At 41.5% G+C, this 8,276-nt stretch overlaps 1 pseudogene; it reads right to left on the reverse strand.

Annotated features, from left to right (window-relative positions):
• Window positions 1–420: 420 nt before the first annotated feature.
• On the reverse strand, window positions 421–911 carry LOC121441260 (annotated as a pseudogene).
• Window positions 912–8,276: the final 7,365 nt, after the last annotated feature.

Here is an 8,276-nt window from a genome sequence, read left to right on the forward strand (position 1 = left end):
TTTTTCTTCCACCAACTGTGATCCTGTTTGAAGTTTTCATGCATGTCCTTTATCAAGTTAAAAAAAAAAGCCCCCCTTTATTCCTCTTATCATCCTTCAGGGTTCTTTTGACTATCTCTTCTTACAGGGACTGTGGTCATACCTGCTTTGACTAGCGACTTTAAACAGCTGCATCTTTTAAAATTCACCACAGCATTTCACCAAGGCCTTGGATATTCCCACCTAGGACAGGGCATGACAGAGACATGATAGAGCACTATTTTGCCTGGTACAGTATTTCTCCACTGAACAATATGTGCCCAAGAATTCACCATTGGCCTTACATTTTCTTAAGATTATGCTATGATCCAAAGGTCTTCCTATATATCGTCCTATCGTTTTTTTTTATCCCTTCGAATGCATCATACCTCATTTTTCTTATTAATACAGCATTATCTTCCCTCTGTCAAACTTTGAGCCAACCGTTTTCTTCGGGCTTCCTGTGTAAGTGCAGGAAAAGAAGCTTAAAGGGCAGATAAGACACAGGAGAAAGAACTGTGGGAGGTGGAAGGGAACACTGCTGCTTTGCATAGCAAAGAGGATGAGAAAGGCCACCATTAGGCAAAAGAGCTCCATGGCTTCTGAGAGGGCAAAGCCCAGAATTGCGGAGGAGACGAGTTGTTGCCTCAGGGAAGGGTTTCTGGTATAGCCAATGATGAGGCTTCCAAAATCAATCCCAATCCCAGCTCCAAAACCAGTCATCATAACTGTGGCAGCTCCAGTCCCAATGAACTTGGTGACTGGGTCAATGGTCAATATTCCTTGAAATGTCGCTGGTTTGGAAGGTTCAGCTAGGAATGAGTGAGGTAGGAGGACTCTAGACTGCCAGGCTACTGAGGCTCACATCTGTCAGTGCCTCTGGCTGAGATGAACTTGGAGCAGGTATACATTTTCAGGGGTGAGGGATGCTAAGGCAGGAGAGCTGCTCCCAGGGGCAGAGAAGACAGAGAAAATACCTGCATTTTGACCTAAAGATATCCCTTCTACAGCTTTTCTTTTCTTTCAAGGGAATTTCTACGGCTAAAACTAATCCTAGCTTAGTGCATGCTTCCCAGAAGACCGCCACTGATCTATGAGGGTTATTCTGAACACCAAATGAAGAATTTGCAATTCAAGAAAGTAAAGTTTTTATGGGTAAAGAACTCTTAATATTTGCTCCTCTTGGTAACATCCATTCATGGATTATATCTTGGTTTCCTAATTTTTCTTGAAATATAATATATACAGAAAATTCAAAAGTCATGATTAGACAACTATTTAGATATTCATAAACTAAACACACCCATGTAATTAGTGCCCACTCAGACCGAAAAACGGTTTTATCAGGCCCTTCTGAAGTTTCTTTCCTATCTCCTCCCAATTACAGCCCATCAAAGATATCTTATACCTGAGTTTAACACAAAGAACATTTTTACGTTTTTTTGGAAATTTACAAAAATGCAGTCTTATAGTATACATATTTATGCTTTTAACATTATACTTTCTGAGATTTATCCGTGTTTCCATGTAATATAGTCAACTGATTGTAGTGATTATAGGTCAAACTCTTTCTTCATTCTAGGTCTTATCAATCAAGAATCAGATTGGAGATGCCCAGCCCAAGTATTTTATCATGTTCAATTGTCACCTGACTTTCCCTGATTCATTGAAGGCAGCTTCTGCCTCTCCTCTTAAAAGAACACTATTTCACAGGTCATGACTTGTAAAAAATGTTCCCAAGAGTCTGTTTACCTCCCCAAGTATCTTTTTCGTGTTATCTGATTACTCTCCCTGGGACCATTAAATCCTTCCCATTCTGGAGGACTACTGTTCCCTTTTTGCCAGACTTTGGCTATATAGTGTTTTTCTTCTTGCTTTTGTAGAAAAACTTCTAAATGTCTTCCTGCCTATTTGTACCATCATTTATAAATTCAGAGTCCAGGCCCAACTCCAGGGACCACAGAGCTGTACAGACGCTTTGTGTAAAGGAAGAACATGTTCTTATCTAGGATTTGTTCTTCCCTGAGATCTCTTCCCTGGTTGGAACCAGCGACAATTTATCTAAAGCACACGGCCACCTTTGAGAACAAGATGCTGAAAGGTAAGACAATTATTTCACATTTTATGACCTTCTTGGTGCTTGAAAGCAGCTGTCTCCACTCTAAGTCCTTATCAATGACCCAGGTTTCTGTCATAAGGCAAGAGAACAACTGTGTTTTGAATTACCTGCGTTTGAAGATTCAGTGTCATCAGGCTTGATAGCACAAGTCTGTAATTCTATTTCTAGGATGGCTGAGGTGACTTTGAGGTCAGCCAGGGCTATAAGGCAAAACTATCAAAAGTAAATAAAAATTAAAAAAACCCAAAGATTCAGTGTGTCACAGACGACTTTCTAAAAGGAATTTTGTTCTAGATAGTTTCGAGCTCCTTTGAGTTGATGTTTTGATTGGGTTTTTTATAATTATGACTTTCAGTTTAGGGTAAGGACAATAGGCCTTCGAGGGGGTCTTCTTCATCTTCATAATCACTAATGTCTAATAATTATTGTCCAAATGTTGGGTCTACCTGTATAAAGCTGTTTACAAACCTTTTCTGTAACCCATAAGCCCTCAACAGAATTAGTACTGGTTTATATTAGTAAGACAGAAAAACAGAAGGCCACAGAGGCCCTCCGTTGGTATACCTAAAGTCATACAGTGATCCAGAAGCTAAGCTTGGCTTCACACTAGGGGTTTGGGCTGAAACAATTCATATTTGACAACTCCACATTGTCTTCCTTCCTTGGGCTCAGTCATCTACAGTTTCTCCTGTATCCCATCTGCTCCCCATAGTGCACACTCCTGTGTTAGAACACACAGAGGCACACAAAGACACTGTGTTGTGTTCTTTCTTGTCAGACTTACTTTCTCCCTCCACTCTCCACGCCCTGAAGCCAACATTATCTCAGGGAAGACACAACCTTTCAGCCCATTATGAGCTGGGAAAGGAAGATCCTAGGCTCAGAGATCAGACCATTTGTGAGTGAATCCTGGTTCCTCAACTTATGAACTGTGACATATTGCGCAGACTATATTATTGCCTTGAGATTCAGTTACACTCATCTTTCTCATGGGGTGATTGTGAGAGTTAAATAAGGCAATGCAAGTAAAACTCCTGATTTTAAATAGAGTAACTGATTTATACTATTATTGTTATTGCTCATTCATGTTATTCTATAAAATCACAGATACTGTCAGTAAATAGTGATTAAAAAAAAACAGTGGCTCTCCAGAGCTGGGTTTATGTCTAAACAAGTAAGAACACTTGCTGTTCAAGGAAGTATGAGGATCTAAGTTCAAGCCCCCAGAACCCAAGCAAATCCAGGTGTGGACACACATGAACCCATAACCCGAGCACCAACAGGGAATATAAAAACTGGAGGACTACTTGAACTTTTTGACTAATATCATGGCCCCAGGTTCAAGAAGAAATCTCTCTGAAAGGAATAAGGCAGAGAATAATAGATCAGTGTGTCCATCATCTTCCCCTGACTTCTGTATACACGCTGAAGCATAACACACACACACACACACACACACACTCACTTTAAAAAATAATTTTAGCCTGATGTAAAAAACAAAACACTTTTTTCCTAAACCTGAATCTTAGTCTGAGACACTTAGAGGACTTTCTTCACCCCTTCCCCTACTACAGTCTAAACTTCTCCAAGTTACTCAGATGCCCAGACTGTCATTACAATCTCTGACTTAAAGAGGCCACAATGTCACTGTCTTCAGTGGGTCCAACTGAGTCATTCTAGAGGAATTCCTGGCACTCAGCCTCTCCTCATAGGTTCTATCCCCTATCATTCCAAATAACATTCTATCTCATACACATAAACATAGAACACATATCCTACGCACAGACAACAGCCTGGATTGAGTCCCAGCTGTACATGGATTACAGAGATGCAAGAACACTCCTTTGCGGGCACATAATATACAGTGGCCCCAACAAAGCTCCATGTGATAAGTGGGGAGCTGTCTGACTAGTTAAAAGACTGACAATAATGAACACTAACGATATTTCTGAGCCTCCTTTATGGCTAAATCAGCCTGTCTTAGCTGTTTCTCTATCTGTAAGATGAATCTCAAACCGTGCACTCTTTCCTTCGTCTGCAGACCGTTAGCAGGCTAAAAATGGAGAAAGTGTTGAAATCATGGCATTCCAAACAACAATCATCTGCACAAATACTGTGTCGTTCTGTAGAAGAAACCTTCTCTCCTGGGGTCTCAGTGGTGACTCCCTAGTTGCCCCTGTGTACATGGATAGTCTCCATCTTACCACAGCGACGGCTGCAAGTGTGTACAGTTGTAGGAACCTGGGGGAAGGCTGATTGTTCGGAGGTGGCGTAATGAGAACAGGTCTCCAAGGCCTTGATATTTTCTCAGGAATGACACCCAAATGTTCACTCAGTGGAAACCAGACAGTGCTTGGAAATGGATCTGTTCGTTTCAATCAACCTGAGAGGCGACTAAGGCTGGCAAAATGGCTGTTTGCCGCCAGCTGCTCCACAGCCCCAGGTGCTCGGGTCGGGATCCCAGCTGGGATTCGTTTTCCTGTGAGGAGGTGGCTTCGGCAACAGCATTTTATCATCCACCATAAGTACAACTAACAGCAGGAACCGAGGCAGCACAGGTGAAATTAAGCTCTGTGACAAATGATTTGGTTTATTTCTGTTAACAATCATGACTTGCCCTGAACTGCATCAATTAAGAAAGTCGGAGCAGGTGCCCTGCGTTCATTCGTTATATGTGGAAGAGAGAGCTAGAAAGACATGGACCAGCAAAGATGACAGAATCTTAATTTGGTGTGGCATCTGGAAGCCTGCTTGAGAATGAGAAGACGAGGTACTCCGTGATTTCACTCCTTCCACCCCCAGTCCTCATTCTAATATTCCAAGGAAGATGGCAAACACTGTATTTATGAGTGCTCATTATGCCAAAGTGTCTATTTGATGAATGGTGTCGCTGATTAATGAAGACTTGAAACAATTGGATTCTCACTCAAAAGGAGTACACAGCTTTTAAGAAAAATATCAAATAATTGGCGGTCCTCCTGCCTTAAATCTCTTCCATGTTTCTGTTTTTTTTAAAAAAATATTTCTTTTATTTTTTGAGATTGTATAATTGCATCATTTCCCTCTTCTTTTCTTCCTTTGAAACCCTTCTACATACCCCTCCCTGCTGTCTTTCAAATTCATAGCCTCTTTGTTCATTAATTGCTGTAACATACATGTATGTTTGGATAACTAAATAGATGATACACACACGTGTGTGTGTGCTCCTAAATACATAAACACAACCTGCTCAGTCTATATATTGTTACTTTTTTAGAAACTCTTCTTTACACTGGGGCATTTCCCTTGGAGACACAGTTCTCATTAGCAATAAAGCTTGTGAAATCAGACTAGAATGGCTCTTCTCAATGTTACCCTTTTAGTCTTGAAACATGACGTATCATCTAGGCTACCTGCGGGACTGAGAAATGATCTGCACAAGTTACAGCTTGCAGGAATTAAACACAGAACATGGAGGAAGATAATTGTGCACTTTCATCTGGTTCAGAGAGGCACTGAGGCATGTTGGAGGGCAATATTAAACTGGGTGAATTTTTTTATTCCCTTGTTTCTAACAATCTTCCTCTCTAACTTTTTATTTTGAAATCAGTTTAGACTTACAAAACAGTTTTATCAGTACTAAGACTTGAAATACACCTTTTACTCAGCCTTTGCTAACCTGAACAGCTTATATATCTGCAATGCAATCTTCAGAAACTGAAAATTACCACCAGTACAGTACTAGCAACTAAACTCCATGCCTTATTTGAATTACACCAGTATTTCTTTTTTTATTTATTTATTTTTTATTGCTTTATAAATAATACCAATCAAAATTTCCACTTCCTCCCCTCCTCCCACTTCCTTCCCACTCCCCCACTCCCCCTCCCTCCCTCCCCCTCCAGTCCTAAGAGAGGGCAGGATACTCTGCCCTGTGGGAAGTCCAAGGCCCTCCCTCTTCCATCCAGGCTTAGGAAGGGATGCATCCAAATAGACTAGGATCCCAAAAAACCAGTACATGCAGTAGAGACAAGTCACAGTGCCATTATCAATGGCCTGTCAGTTTACCCCAATTGTCAGCCACATTTAGAGAGTCTGGTTTGATCCCAGGCTCATTCAGTCCGAGTCCATCTGGCCTTGGTGAGCTCCCATTAGCTCAGCCATACTGTCTCAGTGGGTGAACCAACCCCTCCTGGTTCTGAATTCCTTGCTCATATTCTCCCTCCTTGTACTTGTCAACTGGAACTGGCCTTGTCCCGTAGTCAGACTGATGACTATCTTGAATAGCACCATAGAACCTTTGTCTGATGGAGATAGAGACAGAGACCCACATCGGAGCACCAGTATTTCTTCTAACCATTTTTGTTCCAAGATCTACTAAGGTAACTTCAATATGTAAAGGTTTCTAAGCATTTTCTTGGCTACTTTGACTTTAAAGCTGTTTAAGAATAATGTTCAGTTATTTACTCTGATATCTTTTAGTCTAGGTTCATCTGATGTTTTCTAATAATTAGACTGTGGTTATGCATTTCGTAAAAGGATATTAGGACATCATATCCGAGAGAAATGATACTGGCATGACTGATTGATGATGATGTTAACTTTAATCATTTGCTAAGATGTGTCTGCTGGCCTGGTTACTATCTTTCCTTACAATTAGTAAGTATATTGTGACCAACAACTCTCTTTTTTTTTTTTTTTGGTTTTTCGAGACAGGGTTTCTCTGTGGTTTTGGTGCCTGTCCTGGAACTAGCTCTTGTAGACCAGGCTGGTCTCAAACTCACAGAGATCCGCCTGCCTCTGCCTCCCGAGTGCTGGGATTAAAGACGTGCGCCACCACCGCCCGGCCACCAACAACTCTTTTCACCTCCAATATTCACCCACGAAATTTCATGACCTATTTTAACACATCATGTCTTGGAGACAGCTTTTTTTTTATTAATTTATTTGTTTATTAAAGATTTCTGCCTCCTCCCTGCCACCGCCTCCCATTTCCCTCCCCCTCCCCCAATCAAGTCCCCCTCCCTCATCAGCCCCAAGAGCAGTGAGGGTTCCCTGCCCTGTGAGAAGTCCAAGGACCTCCCACCTCCTTCCAGGTCTAGTAAGGTGAGCATCCAAACTGCCTAGGCTCCCACAAAGCCAGTACGTGCAGTAGGATCAAAACCCATTGCCATTGTTCTTGTCTTCTCAGCAGTCCTCATTGTCTGCAATGTTCAGCAAGTCCGTTTTATCCCATGCTTTTTCAGAACCAGGCCAGCTGGCCTTGTTGAGTTCCCGATAGAACATCCCCATTGTCTCAGTGTGTGGGTGCACTCCTCGCGGTCCTGAATTCCTTGCTCTTGCTCTCTCTCCTTCTGCTCCTGATTTGGACCTTGGGGTTGTAGTCCGGTGCTTGGAGACAGCTTTTAAAGTACCCACCAGTAGTTGCCCTAAGAGTTTAAGGACAGAATTAAGATGGACTGAGCAGACTACTGGATATCTGTTAAACATTGGTGTACACAAGGCAGGTCGCTTACTAGGTGAAAGCACCTTCTGGGCCTGGAACACTGGGAATATATTCTGATCTGTCTTCTGACTTTCAGATTGGTTGAAGAAAATACTTAGGCACTAGAAAACATGAGCTATCTGAGCTTTTACTGGTGAAACTATACTTGTCCATTTCTTCTAAATCACAAAATAAAATACTCTATTGACTTTCTCCATATGGCTGACTATAGCCCCTTCCCCAAGAACTTTTTTTTTATCAGCTTGTGTCCTTTTGTTCACAGAGAAAAGTCACCTGCAAAGCCCTTATCACATTCATTCCTATGGGGGAAGAGTTGAATGTCTTGTTTTTTAAAATCCTTATAGGTTTTTGAGTAAGTGCACACTCCAATTTTTAAATAATTTGCCGATATCAGCTAACTATCAACAAATCCACTGCAACTCATCTTGTGAAAAATAATCAGCTACCTTGGATGGATTGTTCTAAGAAAACTAAATAATGCTCAGACCTGGAGATGTTCCTGACAAGTGTTACTTAAGAAACAAACTTAATTTTTTTTTAAGAAAACAGGGTCTCATTATGTAGCCAAGGCAGGCCTGGAATCTGTCTCATAGACCAGGCTTGCCTCAGACTCATAGAGATTCCACTGCCTCTGACTCCCGAGTGCTTAGATTA

The sequence above is a fragment of the Microtus oregoni genome, unplaced genomic scaffold (genome assembly GCF_018167655.1).
Source record: "Microtus oregoni isolate MIOR12 unplaced genomic scaffold, Mior012 000074F_005, whole genome shotgun sequence".
Lineage (NCBI taxonomy): Eukaryota > Metazoa > Chordata > Mammalia > Rodentia > Cricetidae > Microtus > Microtus oregoni.